Source organism: Bidens hawaiensis, unplaced genomic scaffold (genome assembly GCF_021521415.1).
Source record: "Bidens hawaiensis isolate Kalapana, Puna unplaced genomic scaffold, B.hawaiensis_p1.1 tig00038991_1, whole genome shotgun sequence".
Taxonomy (NCBI): domain Eukaryota; kingdom Viridiplantae; phylum Streptophyta; class Magnoliopsida; order Asterales; family Asteraceae; genus Bidens; species Bidens hawaiensis.
Window position 1 is genome coordinate 50,668 of NW_027496842.1, and position 17,557 is coordinate 68,224.

The window sequence follows — 17,557 nt, forward strand, 5'->3', positions numbered from 1 at the left end:
ACTAGCTTTAGAAACCCGTGTGTTACACGGGATAAATTAATGTATGAATTACAATAAATAATTTAATACAAATAAAAAAAGATAATTAAGTATCTTTATATTATGTAAAAATATGTATTACAAATATAGTCGTTTTATATAATCATATATATTTTAATTTTAAATTGTGAATAAGTTGTTCTACCATCGGTATATAATAAAACAATGCCACTGGAAACAACATTTAGAACAATGAGTCATTTCGATGTGAAAGATGTAGTTAGAGTCTTTCACAAAAATGCTATACATTCGATACCCGGCCATAGACAAAAACCATATTTTCCTTTTTAAACCGCTTTCATGTTGTCCTTATAAACACACTGTTATTCAACTATCACAATAGTCTTATAATATATATAAAAATGGAAAATTCGTCTATGATTTTTAAGACTGAATATCTGTAAAAAAATTAAAAAAAAAATTATTATAGTTTTCTTCAATATGAAGATGTCTCAAATAATTGAATGTTAATGTTCTTTTTAAACATAAACTCTTTTATATATGTACATTTCAACTTTAAAGAAAAAATATATATGACACGTAATTATTATATTAATATTTTTTTAACATTAAGTATGTTTAGAATATAATATATGGCATTAATAATTCAAATCTATGGAGATTGACCAATTAATGTTGCTGAATTAATAAATAATACTATATTTAAAACCAATATTTTTTTCTTTTCCATCAATAGAACAAAAGTGATTTTGACGGGAATTTGACAGTGATAATTAACCTAGAATGTCATGTGTTCAGAATTATTTTCTTTTATTAGTATAGGTAGATTATAATTAATTTACTTATATTTGGTGTTTCATTTATAACCTTTAGTATATAAAGTTTTATATTATTTCAAATATACTATTAGACTGTCAACTGCTTTTTTTTCTTGCAAAAGTTTAGAAAAGAAGATAGCGTAAAAATCATGGAATACTAAGAATGTGCATAAATGTCATTCACAAGAACCTCATCTAGGACCAGACAAAACAAAAGCTGACAATGGTGTCATATTTTTGACATGTTCAACTGAAGTGTTTTGCGTTCTCGGATTTGTGAAGTTGTAATCCAAGCTAGCTTCTACTTTCACTACTCCTTCTAACACCTTAACCACCATCGACATTGAAGGCCTTTTAGTATAATCATATTGTAAACACCACGAAGCCACTTTCATCATCTCCACAACTTCAGAACTGTGTGTCTGCATATCTTCACTGTACTTGTCAACCATATCTATTAACATACCTTGTTCGCAACATTTTTGAAAGATACCAAGTAAGTGCCAGCTTTCTTCAGGCAGAGAATTGTCAAAATTCTTCCTCCCACACAACATCTCCAAGAGAACAATCCCGAAGCTGTATACATCCACTTTTTCAGTAATAACTGAGCTCAACCATTTTGGAGCCAGATATCCTGGGGTTCCTTTCATTGTAGTAATCACTTGGCTTTGATTTCTATCGATGAGCTTTGATAATCCGAAATCAGATACTTTGGCGTTGAAATTACTGTCTAGTAGTATGTTTTGAGGTTTAATGTCTAGGTGGATGATTTTTCGTGTACAATCTTCATGAAGATATGCTAGACCCTTTGCAACATCTAGAATGATATTATTTCTGCACATCCAATCCAGTTTGTGCTCTTTGTTTCCATTGTAGGTCCATCTATCTAATGATCCATTACTCATGAACTCGTACACGAGAAAACGTTGTGATTTCCATGCACAATATCCTCTAAGGGTAACCAGATTCACGTGGTGGATACTCCCAATGGATTGAACCTCAGCTAGGAATGATTTGTTAACATTCTCATGACCTTCAAGACATTTTACTGCAATCTTTGAGCCGTTTTCAAGAGTCCCTTCATAAACTACTCCAAAACCCCCTTCACCAAGCTTTTTATTGAAATTGTTGGTGGCAGTTTTCAACTCTTCATATGTAAATCGATTTGCCATTCCCGATACCTCGCATATCGACTCTTCCTCTATTTGAGGGTCAAATTTTCTCTTACGGATTACGTAAATACGAAAACATATAACCCCAAGCAAAATCAAAACACTTCCAACAATGGAAGTTAATACAACTCTTAAATTCGATCGAGACTTAGAAGGGGAAGGTGGTGGTCTTTGATTCTGCACTTTTATGAAAGTTGAGGCATTGTGATGAATTACATGTGGATCAACTTTCATCATTGTGAACAACTCAGAGGGTAAATAACAATCCCCACTTGAAGAATTTGAACCATACTGAAATATAGCCGCCTTGCATGAGCAATTGTGGACACATGCTTGTTTGCAAGTATCTATGTCCACATTCTTCATGTTTGCAGTAAAGTTGAAGTACGTAACATTCTCAAGTGTAACAAAAGTTTGATCTTGGATGGCATTACATGTAAGAGGAGTAATTTCAGAGCAACCCAGGTTTGCCTGCCGATCGTTCACTGCTCTGAAATAGTCTCTCCTAGGAGAGCTTGATATCGGGCAGCTACACTGTTGATTAAGTGAGCAAACACCATTTCTCCCACAAGCCAAAGGATAACTACAATCACCAAGAGAACTCTTAAGAGTAGATGAGTATACTTTAATCAGCCCAACATTTGACTCACTAGCAGCTACTTGCACATATCTTAACGGAAGTCTCTGCAATTTGCATTTTTGTTCCGTGAATAGTGCCGCTTCGCAATTGCAGTCGTTTAAGCAAGCAGATGCACACTCTTCTTGGGTTTGTGCTTTTGGGATGAGATACGTGGCATCTTCCCAACGAGAATTACTCAAAATTGCCATCTGGATTGTCGTTCCTGCATCCTGAATGTTGCAACTTTCTACGATGTATGTTCTCCTGCAACCCAAACTCCAATCATCTGAATTAACAACTTTAAACCCCGGTAAACATTGACATCTTGTGTCATCGTTGGTGCTCAAACAATACCCATTTAAGCCACAAAGACCCACCCCTGTACACTTGTTAGACGACGCTGCCCATATGACAGATCCATTCTTGTCCGCACTAGTAAGATTATGATAATACAATCTAAAGATTCCATCCACATCAAATTTCATAACATACAATGCATCTTTTGTAGGATATCCTCTTTGAGTTAGATTATAGATAAAAAAACGTCGAATTTTGTAACAAGTACAGGAAACCATCGGAAGCAAGATTCAGTGTCACGTTTGGTCCGGCTTCATACGTGCCGGTAGCCCAGTAAGCGTAATCATCAGTCCCGCTATTCGGGTACAACACAAGGTTTCCATCTGTTTGCATACTCAGCTGGAACACTCCAATTGAGTGGTCGGTCTTCGAGACACTGGAATACAACGTTTGGCCGGGCAGGAGACGCTGCCCGGCCAAAAGGGTATCAGTAGGGTTGGCAAAGCTTTGCCAAAGCACCGTCCCGGTCGAATCATAAAGCACAAAGTTTCCAGAGTTTTGCATGGAAGCAAAAGAAGCACCACTAGTATCAAATAGATTAGTTTCTTGACCTTGTGTTTGTTCCATGGTGAGCCTTCCATCAGATGTGAACCTCAAAGTAGCATTATTTGAGAATGGAAGGGTCTCACGACTAGCGGTCCAGACTACGGTCTTTTCTGGAACGCCGGCAATGTATATACCAACCGCGTAGCCACCCGTTTGTGGGTAGAAACCGAAGGCGAATAATCGGGATGGTGAGAACCAAGAGGTGTTTGCACCGGTAGGCGTCAAAGAAGAACCTCGGGTGATATTGGATTGGGATTTTGCTATATTGAAGGCAAGGCTAATTGTGAACAAAAAGACAATTAAGCTTGCCATGTAAATGTTATGTGAAAGGATGAGTTTGTTGTAATAAGTTATGACACAATTCTTTGTTCATCTTTTTTTTTTATATAACAAAAAGGAAGCAAATGGAAGTCAAAGTCTTAATCTCTTTTATTCAACTTTATAATTAACTTCATTCATTACCGTGTTAGTAGGTGGGGAGACTTTTCAGTTTTGCAAAAAGTTTGAAATTTGATTAATATGTTTAAGGTATTTATAAGTTTGAAATGATAAACCCACTATCAAAGTTTATTGATGGAAATAATCATTTTATGAACAAATGAGTTTTAGAGAAACTAATACATTGCATTTGAAATGTGTAGTAGAACTTGTATTCACTAATTCTTGCGCATTGAGACGACTCAGTTTTGAATAAATTTATGATGAATCCTATGTAAAAATAAGCATCTCGTGATGGTATTTTCAAAATGAGTAAAAAAATATATTATGTTGTTAAAATATTTATATGTGTATTTTAATTTTCCGGAGTGTGTTTAGAGTAAAAGTTATATCAAAATGTAACGAGTCCAAAAGTAATTATAATATGAAAATGTAGTTAGTAAAATTATAATATGAAAATAGTATCAAAATTTAGCATGCCCAAAAGTAATTCATATCAAAACCTTATGTTGATTATAAATTTTTTATTTATGTTTTACGGGCGTGTAAATCACTAATCATTAGGTTTCTAATTGTAACTAATATATATATTATAAATCTTGTTAGAAAGCAACGTCAGTAACTTAAAAAATATATATATGAGTTATTCTCTACACATATTGACCAGTCTAATTAAACATATATAAGAAATAGGATGCAAATGGAAGTCAAGTCTTTATTCTCTTCGTTGTTAATTGTTATTTATTCTTTGCCGTGTTTTGGAAGGTGGTGAGATTATTCATTTTAGCAATTGGAAGTCAAAAGTACACACCCCCAGGGCCCCAACCGTGATGGGTTTGCCATGGCCATGGGATGACCAATTCTTTTCTAGGTCATGTCGTGAGGTGTGTGCAAAAATTCACACCCTCAGCCAGTATCTGTCATAGAATGGAACAAATGGCCGATGCCGTCAAAGGTTAATATTTTTGGGTGAAAAGTGAAAATGGGTAGACTCGCCGCATCGACACGGACCTGTTATCAAGACACGACATGACATGAACAAGTTTCGTGTCTTAATTCTCGACATATATAAAACATGTTTAAATTTGTGTCATAAAAAGTTAAACACCTAGTAACCAACTCCTAGTAATCAATTAATAAGTTGCTTATATTTTTACTTTAAATTTCTTTATATTTTATTAAAGTATGTTATGTATTAATGAAAAATTGTATGGATTTTTGTTTCAAATATGTTAAGGATTATTTTATTAACGCTATGTATAATGTATTTACTTATTTATTAAGACTTTTATAAATTTTTGGTAATTATTATTTCAAGATAAATGTATTATATATTGTGTCTTTAAACAGGTTCCTAAACAGGTCGTTTCGTGTTAACATATACTAATATATATGCACACATATATTAACAAACACTACAGTAATTATTATGTTAACAGTGAAATATAATTATTAAGCTAGCTATAAATCTGTTTTTGCCACTTAACTATTTTATTTTTGAAAATGTAATGTAAGAGTATGATTTTGTCTTGCCCGTCAAAGAGGAGTTGGGCAGTCAAGTGGGTTGAAAAACGGGGTCGTGTAAGGCCCCGAACCCGGTAGCCTTACTTTAGCGTCGGATTTACTCATAAACACAGTTCTTACAAATCAGAGTTCATTAAAACTTTCGCGGAATATAAAAACTTTCATGAAACGTTACAGCAATCCAAAACTTGCCTTAATTAAACATTCTTGTCTTTCAAAATAAACGTCAATTACATTAAAACATCTTGAGTCTTCAGATGCCAGTTTCCTATTCGCCCACCATGTGCCCGCTCAAGCTAGCTGTCTCATTCTACTCACCTGCGTGCATACTAAAAGTCAGCTACGCTGAGTGAGTTCTAGTTAATCGGACGCCATACAATACATACACATACATACATATCCGAAGATACATATCCATACTTAACTAGTTACCCTTCTGTTCTACATACATACTTACTACCATACATACATAGATATCTACAATCACTAACCTCAGTCTACCGAGAGTACGTTCTTAGTCCGCCGTCTATACCTGTACTCAAGGTCGTGAACACGTAAAAGGTCCGCAGTCCTTACCTATGTTCACCATTTAGGGTACGTGCAAGGTCCGCAGTCCTTCCCTATACCATCCTACATCCACAACGCGTACAAGGTCCACAGTCCTTCCCTATGTTGCAACCTAATTCATAGCACGTACGAGGCCCGCAGTCCTCCCATATGCTACCACAACACAAATACAGCACGTATAAGGTCCACAGTCCTTTCCTATGCTGATGCCTATCTGAAGTACGTATAAGGTCCACAGTCCTTAACTACGTTGCAACCTAATTCATAGCACGTACGAGGTCCGCAGTCCTCCCCTATGCTACCACAACACAAATACAGCACGTATAAGGTCCACAGTCCTTTCCTATGCTGATGCCTATCTGAAGTACGTATAAGGTCCACAGTCCTTAACTACGTTCTCATCTATCATCTATAACACGTATAAGGCCCACAATCCTTAACTACGCCATCACATGCCAAGTCTAAGCCCAACGAAAGTTAGAGGGATTTGCCATCGTAACTTACTGCGTCAGACGTAGAACTCGCATACCATTCCTGTACCTGCATACACATACTTCACATATACAATAATTACATTATAGCATAAGAACACTCTAGGCGTTCTTTACATCATTCATTTAACAACCATACCCCTTGTCGATACGTGCAATATCCGAAGATCGTTCACGCCCCGACAAGTATTCATTTGTAATGTTCATACATCTTCGGTATATAATACTCGTACCTTTATTTTTTTTAACCTGACAGTACGCGCAATATCCGAAGATCGTTCGCGTACCGGCAAGCAATCATTCATATCCATCACATATATCACATATGGCATACACTTATCACTTAGGATAAATGTATTAACAACACATCGAGTATGCACACAGCCCCAAAAACATAACAAGGAATGGGGCTAGAAACTCACCTGAACTCTGCTTCTTCCTCCGATAGTTGTAAATCTCTTCATTAACTGAGCTCGGCTGACTGTATAAGTTACACGTATCAATACTCGCCTGATCTAATCTGGTGGCCTAGTATTAGCTTACTTTTACTTATCGTTTTTAATTTATTTTCTAATCGAACTTGACTTTAGGCGAATTTAAACCTTAAGCGAACTTAGCTTTAGGCGAAGTTAAACCTTAGGCGAACTTAGCTTTAGGCGAAGTTAAACCTTAGGCGAACTTAGCTTTAGGCGAAGTTGTCATCAGGCGAACTTAGCTTTGCAGGCGAAGTTGTCATCAGGCGAACTTAGCTTTGCAGGCGAAGTTGTCCAGCTGCAGCTACTGTTCGTTCTTGAATCCCTTAATCATCTTCGTTTCTTAACCAAATAACTCGATTTAGGTATCCACGGAATCGTCTGACCAGCGCCTACAAACCCCAACCATCAAATCGACCTAACATCGATGTTTAAAGGGTGCGATTTAGGCATATAGGTTACGGGTTCTTTTATCAATCGATTAACCCATCAAATCATAACCATTTTCAGTAAGTTTAGCTTTGTTGGATTCGTTTTTACCATACAAACACAGATCTATCATTTCTATACTAATCCAAACCTAAACGAACAAGTTCTCGATATAAACGTACCGTAAATGAGTCGAACTACGAACACGAGCTGGTCTTGTTGCTTTGGTTCGTCACGACGATCTAGCACCAACAAGCTCTGGTCCTCGCCTTTGGATCTTGGTTCGGGTTGTGTGTGTTTTGGGTGTGTGTAGAGATTATGATGGAAATGAAATGAGGGTTTAGGGTTTTACGTTGGTTTAGGGGATATTTATATCCCTTAAAGCCCAAGGACCTAAGACCCATTCTCATTTAACCCATCTCGATTAATCTAAGTCCATGATACGTTCTTTACTCGATATTAATTAATTAATAACGCGAAATCACTAAACGCAACTTTCTTTATTCAACATTATAAATTTTAGGATGTTACAAGTCTTCCCTCCTTAAAGAGGTTTCGTCCCCGAAACCTAGCTTATTTCTTGTAAAAGGAATACCTTTTTCTTTATAATCGCACACTTTATTGAATCACCTTTGCTTTCTGAGTTATCCTTCTTACTCCCGACTTTGCAGCTATCGAATGGTGGTCATGTGTTTTAGCTATTTAAGGTAGCTTGTCCATGAGGCTCTCGATGTCTCAAGTCTTTTCTCGTCTTTCCAAGGGCTTCCTTTGATGCTTTTGTGACAATTTGGCAACTCTCTTAGCATATCTGACTACAAGCTCCAAGCGTGACTTCTTTATTACTTTTTGCAGTTTGAGTCATGTTGTTTCGTATATCGCTCTGACTCAGATTCTTCTCGTGTCCGCCTCTTTTGTAACAGTCATCTATCTTATCTCTAAGGAAACACAAATGTTATCACTCTAGGAATTATTTAGCACGTGATTCGTAAGGTAAGTAGTTAATGACGTTGATCAAGTGTAATTAACTATTTGCGTTACTCCTCAGGTTCTACATACTTCCCTTCATGATTTCACTTGTGCTTGTTTATACTCTTAAACACTTAATCAGTTAAGATCAATTAATCCTATCCCTAACCTGCACTCACTCTTCATTTAGCAAATAAGCCAACATTAACATACACCATTTACCATACACTTTACCTTTACTGAGCTTGCTTGAGTGACACATGGCTATCTTGAACTGGCATCTTCTTTCTTTCTCATTTTAAATCTCATTCTCTGTTCGAGTCTAAGCATGTAGGATGCTTAAATCTCTCGAACTTATGCTCTGATACCAACTTGTAAGACCCCGAACCCGGTAGCCTTACTTTAGCGTCGGATTTACTCATAAACACAGTTCTTACAAATCAGAGTTCATTAAAACTTTCGCGGAATATAAAAACTTTCATGAAACGTTACAGCAATCCAAAACTTGCCTTAATTAAACATTCTTGTCTTTCAAAATAAACGTCAATTACATTAAAACATCTTGAGCCTTCAGATGCCAGTTTCCTATTCGCCCACCATGCGCCCGCTCAAGCTAGCTGTCTCATTCTACTCACCTGCGTGCATACTAAAAGTCAGCTACGCTGAGTGAGTTCTAGTTAATCGGACGCCATACAATACATACACATACATACATATCCGAAGATACATATCCATACTTAACTAGTTACCCTTCTGTTCTACATACATACTTACTACCATACATACATACATATCTACAATCACTAACCTCAGTCTACCGAGAGTACGTTCATAGTCCGCCGTCTAAACCTGTACTCAAGGTCGTGAACACGTAAAAGGTCCGCAGTCCTTACCTATGTTCACCATTTAGGGTACGTGCAAGGTCCGCAGTCCTTCCCTATACCATCCTACATCCACAACGCGTACAAGGTCCACATTCCTTCCTTATGTTGCAACCTAATTCATAGCACGTACGAGGTCCGCAGTCCTCCCCTATGCTACCACAACACAAATACAGCACGTATAAGGTCCACAGTCCTTTCCTATGCTGATGTCTATCTGAAGTACGTATAAGGTCCACAGTCCTTAACTACGTTGCAACCTAATTCATAGCACGTACGAGGTCCGCAGTCCTCCCCTATGCTACCACAACACAAATACAGCACGTATAAGGTCCACAGTCCTTTCCTATGCTGATGCCTATCTGAAGTACGTATAAGGTCCACAGTCCTTAACTACGTTCTCATCTATCATCTATAACACGTATAAGGCCCACAATCCTTAACTACGCCATCACATGCCAAGTCTAAGCCCAACGAAAGTTAGAGGGATTTGCCATCGTAACTTACTGCGTCAGACGTAGAACTCACATACCATTCCTGTACCTGCATACACATACTTCACATATACAATAATTACATTATAGCATAAGAACACTCTAGGCGTTCTTTACATCATTCATTTAACAACCATACCCCTTGTCGATACGTGCAATATCCGAAGATCGTTCACGCCCCGACAAGTATTCATTTGTAATGTTCATACATCTTCGGTATATAATACTCGTACCTTTATTTTTTTTAACCTGACAGTACGCGCAATATCCGAAGATCGTTCGCGTACCGGCAAGCAATCATTCATATCCATCACATATATCACATATGGCATACACTTATCACTTAGGATAAATGTATTAACAACACATCGAGTATGCACACAGCCCCAAAAACATAACAAGGAATGGGGCTAGAAACTCACCTGAACTCTGCTTCTTCCTCCGATAGTTGTAAATCTCTTCATTAACTGAGCTCGGCTGACTGTATAAGTTACACGTATCAATACTCGCCTGATCTAATCTGGTGGCCTAGTATTAGCTTACTTTTACTTATCGTTTTTAATTTATTTTCTAATCGAACTTGACTTTAGGCGAATTTAAACCTTAGGCGAACTTAGCTTTAGGCGAAGTTAAACCTTAGGCGAACTTAGCTTTAGGCGAAGTTAAACCTTAGGCGAACTTAGCTTTAGGCGAAGTTAAACCTTAGGCGAACTTAGCTTTAGGCGAAGTTGTCATCAGGCGAACTTAGCTTTGCAGGCGAAGTTGTCATCAGGCGAACTTAGCTTTGCAGCGAAGTTGTCATCAGGCGAACTTAGCTTTGCAGCGAAGTTGTCATCATGCGAACTTAGCTTTGCAGCGAAGTTGTCATCAGGCGAACTTAGCTTTGCAGGCGAAGTTGTCATCAGGCGAACTTAGCTTTGCAGGCGAAGTTGTCCAGCTGCAGCTACTGTTCGTTCTTGAATCCCTTAATCATCTTCGTTTCTTAACCAAATAACTCGATTTAGGTATCCACGGAATCGTCTGACCAGCGCCTACAAACCCCAACCATCAAATCGACCTAACATCGATGTTTAAAGGGTGCGATTTAGGCATATAGGTTACGGGTTCTTTTATCAATCGATTAACCCATCAAATCATAACCATTTTCAGTAAGTTTAGCTTTGTTGGATTCGTTTTTACCATACAAACACAGATCTATCATTTCTATACTAATCCAAACCTAAACGAACAAGTTCTCGATATAAACGTACCGTAAATGAGTCGAACTACAAACACGAGCTGATCTTGTTGCTTTGGTTCGTCACGACGATCTAGCACCAACAAGCTCGGGTCCTCGCCTTTGGATCTTGGTTCGGGTTGTGTGTGTTTTGGGTGTGTGTAGAGATTATGATGGAAATGAAATGAGGGTTTAGGGTTTTAGGTTGGTTTAGGGGATATTTATATCCCTTAAAGCCCAAGGACCTAAGGCCCATTCTCATTTAACCCATCTCGATTAATCTAAGTCCATGATCCGTTCTTTACTCGATATTAATTAATTAATAACGCGAAATCACTAAACGCAACTTTCTTTATTCAACATTATAAATTTTAGGATGTTACAGGTCGTCGCCATACGGAGACTTGGAAAATAGGGGCTATGGTTTCAATTTTTTCCACTTTTGTCTTAAAACTCTTGTTTCATAATTATATACTTCACATATCCACGCATACATTTATTTATTATTTTCTATAATATTCCGGAAGAATTCTAAATGTCACATTATTCCTGTCTTGTTAAATTTGAAATCGTAGTTATATTGTAACTAGTGTTTTACCCTGTACGTTGCGCCGGGCATGTTTGTAAAAATCATAAAGTGGTAAAACTCAAGCGTTAAGCCAGTAAGTCGACGTGAATTCAGTCGGTTTCTGTTGGTGCATTTTGTGACCGTCGCTATGCAATTCTGACCAGCGGAACGCCACAGGCGAAGTTAGAACAACTTCGCCATAGGCGAAGTTAGCACAACTTCTGCCGTAGGCGAAGTTATATCAACTTCGCCATAGGCGAAGTTGTAACAACTTCGCCTACAGCCCAAGCCCGTGAAGTTTATATATATATATATGTGTGTCGTGTTTAGGGTTAGAAATCCAGAAATCAGAGTATTGTGTGATAAGTTTAATTAGCTAGAGAGAAACCGAGAGAGTAAGCCGTGTGGGACGGCCCGAGGTAGAGCTCACCTCGGGTCGGCCGTGTCATTTGTTTTCATGTTTGGTATGTAAGTGTTTTGATTATTATATAAGAATCTGCAGATTTGATTATCCCGTTCTTGTATTTGTTCGTATATTTGTTCGTGTACGTGTTTGTGTTCTTCATCTTTACACCAATAAACGAGTCTAGGAGGATTCCGCACTCCTAGACCTCGTGCGGATCTCGTATCGATCAGCGACGCCCCCGGGGGGACCTACATGTGGTATCAGAGCCTTAGGCTCTTATGCTATGGTTCGAGATCTGCGTTTTGGTGTTTCTGGCACGTTTCTGTGCGTTTCTGGCCGAACAGCGCCGCAGGCGAAGTTATTGTTCATCAGGCGAAGTTGCCGTCACTGTTCGTAGGGTTTAGGCGAAGATATAAGGTTAAGCGAAGTTATCCACAACTTCGCCTACCTCACATGTTCGCTTATCAGCCAGGCGAAGTTATGGACAGGCGAAGTTAAGGAGAAGCGATGTTAACTTTAGGCGAAGTTAACGAGTTTAAAAAAAAAAAGAGTATTTTGGTGTTTTCGTCTGTATGGCCAGGTGTACACGATTATTGTGAGACCGGAGATGTTGTTCCGTCAACGAGTGAAACTTGTTATCTCTGGGTCTTACGTGTGAACAAATACGTGTCAACTCTGGATATGGAGTTGAGTTTGTGAATGGGATATTGATTGAAACTGGATATTGACACATATTTGGGTGTTTGTGGGCAATGAAATTGTTGTTGTTCGAGGTTGACCAACTGAAGAAAGTCAAATTGAACTGAAGGTTTTTGTCATTACTGGATTGCGGTCAGAGCATATTATTTATGTTATTTTCAAGGCGTTCGAGAATTGGATCCTGAAACGTGATGCTTATTTATTAGAGTGAAAATTCTGGAACAAGTTGGATTTAATCGGGAACTAAAGTGTTTATGTTCTTGATCGTTATCCCTGGTGATTGAAGATGCTTCGGATTAATTAATGGTCATGTGTTAGATTCTGTCAAGGTGGTTTTGTGATGAAATTGATCACTTGATGTTGAGTAGTTGAAGATTAAACCTTATCGTATGCCGACGAGTTGGTGAAGTTGTGGAGGAAGCCCAACTTCACGTGTTGGTGAAGTCAGATGGACTCACGTGATTGGTTGAGATGATCTATTGGCACGAGGATGCATGCATTTCAAAGACCTCAATCGTTATAGTCGGAGAAGCTTACACTGAAGGGGAGATCTGATATGGAAGACGCTGGGTGATTGGTAGATTTGTGAAGCTACATGACAGTTTCAGACACGGCTGGTTGAAGGGCAAACAGAAGATCATCAGTTAAGAGGGAGTCTGTTGGTGCATGTTTTTGTAACAGATGATCTTTCGTGTTTGTTAGAATTGAGAGCAACGGTCAAAGGGGAGTCTGTTGGTGCATTTTGTGACCGTCGCTATGCAATTCTGACCAGCGGAACGCCACAGGCGAAGTTAGAACAACTTCGCCATAGGCGAAGTTATAACAACTTCGCCATAGGCGAAGTTAGCACAACTTCTGCCATAGGCGAAGTTATATCAACTTCGCCATAGGCGAAGTTGTAACAACTTCGCCTACAGCCCAAGCCCGTGAAGTTTATATATATATGTATGTGTGTCGTGTTTAGGGTTAGACATCCAGAAATCAGAGTATTGTGTGATAAGATTAATTAGCTAGAGAGAAACCGAGAGAGTGAGCCGTGTGGGACGGCCCGAGGTAGAGCTCACCTCGGGTCGGCCGTGTCATTTGTTTTCATGTTTGGTATGTAAGTGTTTTGATTATTATATAAGAATCTGCAGATTTGATTATCCCGTTCTTGTATTTGTTCGTGTATTTGTTCGTGTACGTGTTTGTGTTCTTCATCTTTACACCAATAAACGAGTCTAGGAGGATTCCGCACTCCTAGACCTCGTGCGGATCTCGTATCGTTCAGCAACGCCCCGGGAGGACCTACAGTTTCGGTTACGTGCGTTATTGTACCAGAATTGAAACTAATTATAAAAATATATATACAATTTGATGTGGACCAATGTTGTGGTGTCTGCTGGTAAAACTCGAGCTTTGATAAAACCTAACCGTTGAGGCGGTGAGTCTACGGGTTTTCGATTTTACCGTCATGTTTGTTATATTACCGGAACTAAAAAAAACTTGTGTTCGGTTGGTTTCCGTTATGCTCGTTACGGTGACTGAACTAAAAAATAAAAGTAAAATTTACAGACCAGCTCGGTGCCGCCAAATGGCCCAATAAGCCACTTGCGGTACCAAACTTGTTATTTGTTATATAGTAATAATTATGATAAATGTGTATACTATTTAGTTTTTTTTTTTAAGAAAATTTTGGAATTCGATAAAACAATAATTAACACTAGCTTTGTAGTTAAGTTGACTCTTCCACAATAATTATGTAGATATAATGTTACAAATTGATAAGCAGAATATGAATCAAAGACAAAATTGGGTGAAGTTAAATATATCTTTCTTTGCAGCTCGTTAAACTCCAGGATTCAGATTTGTATCGTATAAAAAAATTTATACGAAAACAAGTAAAACCATATATGTTGTTTTCCACATAGACTTGAACCAATAACAAGTCTTCTCCCGCTTTCTTTATGAAGAGATTGTTATCGACATGCCCACGAGTGAACTCATTCTTACGTAAATGAGGACATAGTTGCTTACCACACATGTGGAGCTTGGTAATATTTGTCAAGCTAGTAAACTTTTTCAGGATGATCGAGATCTTCAAAGTTGCGTGGTTAACAGACGTACACATCTTCTGATATCTCACCATGTAAAAAGGCACTTTTCACGTCTAATTAATAAACCTTAAATTGTTTATAGGAAAGCAAAAAAATACGAATCAATTCAAGACAAATAATTGGGGTATAAACCTCTGTGTAATCAATCCATTCTTATTGATAGAAGCCTTGAACAACAACCAGAGGCGGACCTAGGCTTTGGGAATGGGGGCGGCTGCCCCTCTTAAAATTAGTGTTAAGTCCCGACGTCGCCCCCCTGAAAATAATTTATAAGTCCGCCATTGACGACAACCTAGCTTTGTTCCATATACCACCCCACGGTCATCTTTCTTGTTCTTATTATCCATTCGTACCATTCAAATAAACACCCTTGTAAAGATCAAGCAAATCCTAACGTGTAGTTTTGTCAAACTGATGTAGTTCTTCTTGCATAGCCTCTACCCAGTTGTAGTCCTTAAGAGCCATTGCAACATTCTTTAGTTCAACTTGTGAGATGAAGCAAGTGTATAAACACTCGTCCCCAACACCAAGATGAGCTGATCACTAATTATATTTTCTTTCAGATGATCCTAGTGAATTTCGAGTGTAGGAGTTGCATCAGGAGTCAGAGTCTTATCCATATTGGTTAAGGTGTCCAAGAACCTTTGGATCAAATGTAGTACCAAAATCTTCTGCAGAGACGTCTGCATTAGAGTCATGAAAGTCTTCATATTTCTAATTACTTTCATTTGCTACAGCGTCTTGCACATTTGAGTAGCTAAGACTACTTGGGCCATAATAAGATGGAGATGAAGTTTCTACAAGAATAGGTGATGGAGGAACCGCTTCACTTTTAGTGAATCTAGGTGCATCATGAAACACATCATCATCAAAATCTCCACTAGGTAGCCCTGTGTTTAGTGGCGAAGCTTGGACATACACGTCGAGAGGGTCGGACTCAATATGTATAAAAAAATACATAAACTAGAGGGGGGCTATTAAACTTTGAGCAAGCGAATCAAGAACACGAACACGAGATTTGATCAACACACGATCGACTCTTTTATTAAGAAAACGACTAACGAGAAAAACTTAATAATTAACTAACACATTGAACCTAGGGTATATATAAGCCCACGGTTCCAATCCTATACTAACTCAAATACACAATTTGAATCCAAAACAAATAGAATAAAATAAAATAAGACTAACTTATCTTATAATAATAAACAAATTATTATATTAAATATTCTCCAAGGTTTTAGGAGCCTTCAATCTGGTTTGGTGTTGGGCACGTTTAACAGGGGCGGCTCAAAATTTCGGCCGGAAACGAGTAAATTTACACTATGTATAAAAATTCTTGACCGAAAAAGAATAAATTTACACCACTGAGCGAAAAAAACGGAGACGGTCGGGGCCACCCCTGCCCCAACTAAGCTATGCCATTGACCGTGTTATTAAACAAACCATCATAATTAAGTAACCTAGAAGGGCCAATACGAAACCTAGGAATTATATACTTGCTGCAATTAACATGATACACTTCCTCAAATTTACCAGACGGCTTACTAAAATTCGTTTGTTTGGTGAGCGGGATGAATATCCAAGGAAGTAGCCTTCAACAGCTATCTCACAAATTAAGTCGTCCGGTCCCACACAAGTAAGATTATGCAAGGGCATTCAAAAGGTTCAAAGTGAAATATATTAGGCTTCCGATTGTTAAAAGGTTTATTATACCGACCCAATTTACGATAACTCGCCACTGCAACGCTGGAGTTTTACCGACTGAATTCATCACGCAACGCGTGGGTAAATAACTAGTTGTTATTATTATTATTATTGTTTTAAAGCTCCTTTTCGCATTGAACCTAAAAAAGTAAACTATCAAGGTAATTGAGAACATGGAAATAACAATCGTAGAATGGATAATTTGGATAAGTTAAATATGTGATACAAACCATCCCATAAGTATTCTTCCATTTCTGTTGTGAACGCTTGCTCCTCCTTCTTAACATCGATCGCACGAGTGACCCATGCCTCATGAGATTGTAGAGAGCCCATGAGCTGATCAAACGACAATTGTTGTGACCGCATGTTCCCACTTAGACAACAAATTATGTGATACCTTCTCCACACTAGTTGATCGAATACTTCTTCTTACGCACATTTGTCGTTCATGATCGTCAATACTTCTGACAGAAACTCAGAAAAGCCCTCTATCTCCTTCATCTTATTAGTTTTAAATTCTGTAAAGGTAAAAAAAAAGTGTTGGTTAAGTCTCACCGACTTTTCAAACAATATATTACTAGGTATGCTTGTTTGTATGTTACCATGTACATTTCAATGTGGTTAACTACACCAATAAGTGAAGAGTATAACATCAATGTATATAAAACTAGTTACATACAATATATAATTGGGTAAATTTCCTATACAAGGAAACTACCCATCCAAATAAAGTTTCACGAATTCTTAATAGAGACATGTCACCATAAACATATTGGGTTTCAACGGTGGTTCGGAACGAAAACGGACAAATCTTTTAGACCCGTTTTAGTTATTTATGTCGTTTCGATAATTATTAATCCATATTAATAATCAAGCTTATAAACGAAACAATAAAACGCAGCGGATATTAAACTAATTATAACGAACCAAAAACCGAAACCCCAACACGGATCCGATTACAAACGATACGAGTACGAATAAAAATGAATAATAATCAACCATAGGGTGTTTTCGATATACCTCGGTTATACACAAACCGGGAAGACACCGAGGGTTGACGAGAGATGCTAGGATGACACAATCCAAGATC

General features: G+C 37.9%; 1 pseudogene; it reads right to left on the reverse strand.

Moving 5' to 3' along the window:
• Nucleotides 1–1,009: 1,009 nt before the first annotated feature.
• LOC143590781 (G-type lectin S-receptor-like serine/threonine-protein kinase LECRK3) lies at nt 1,010–4,086 on the reverse strand (annotated as a pseudogene).
• Nucleotides 4,087–17,557: the final 13,471 nt, after the last annotated feature.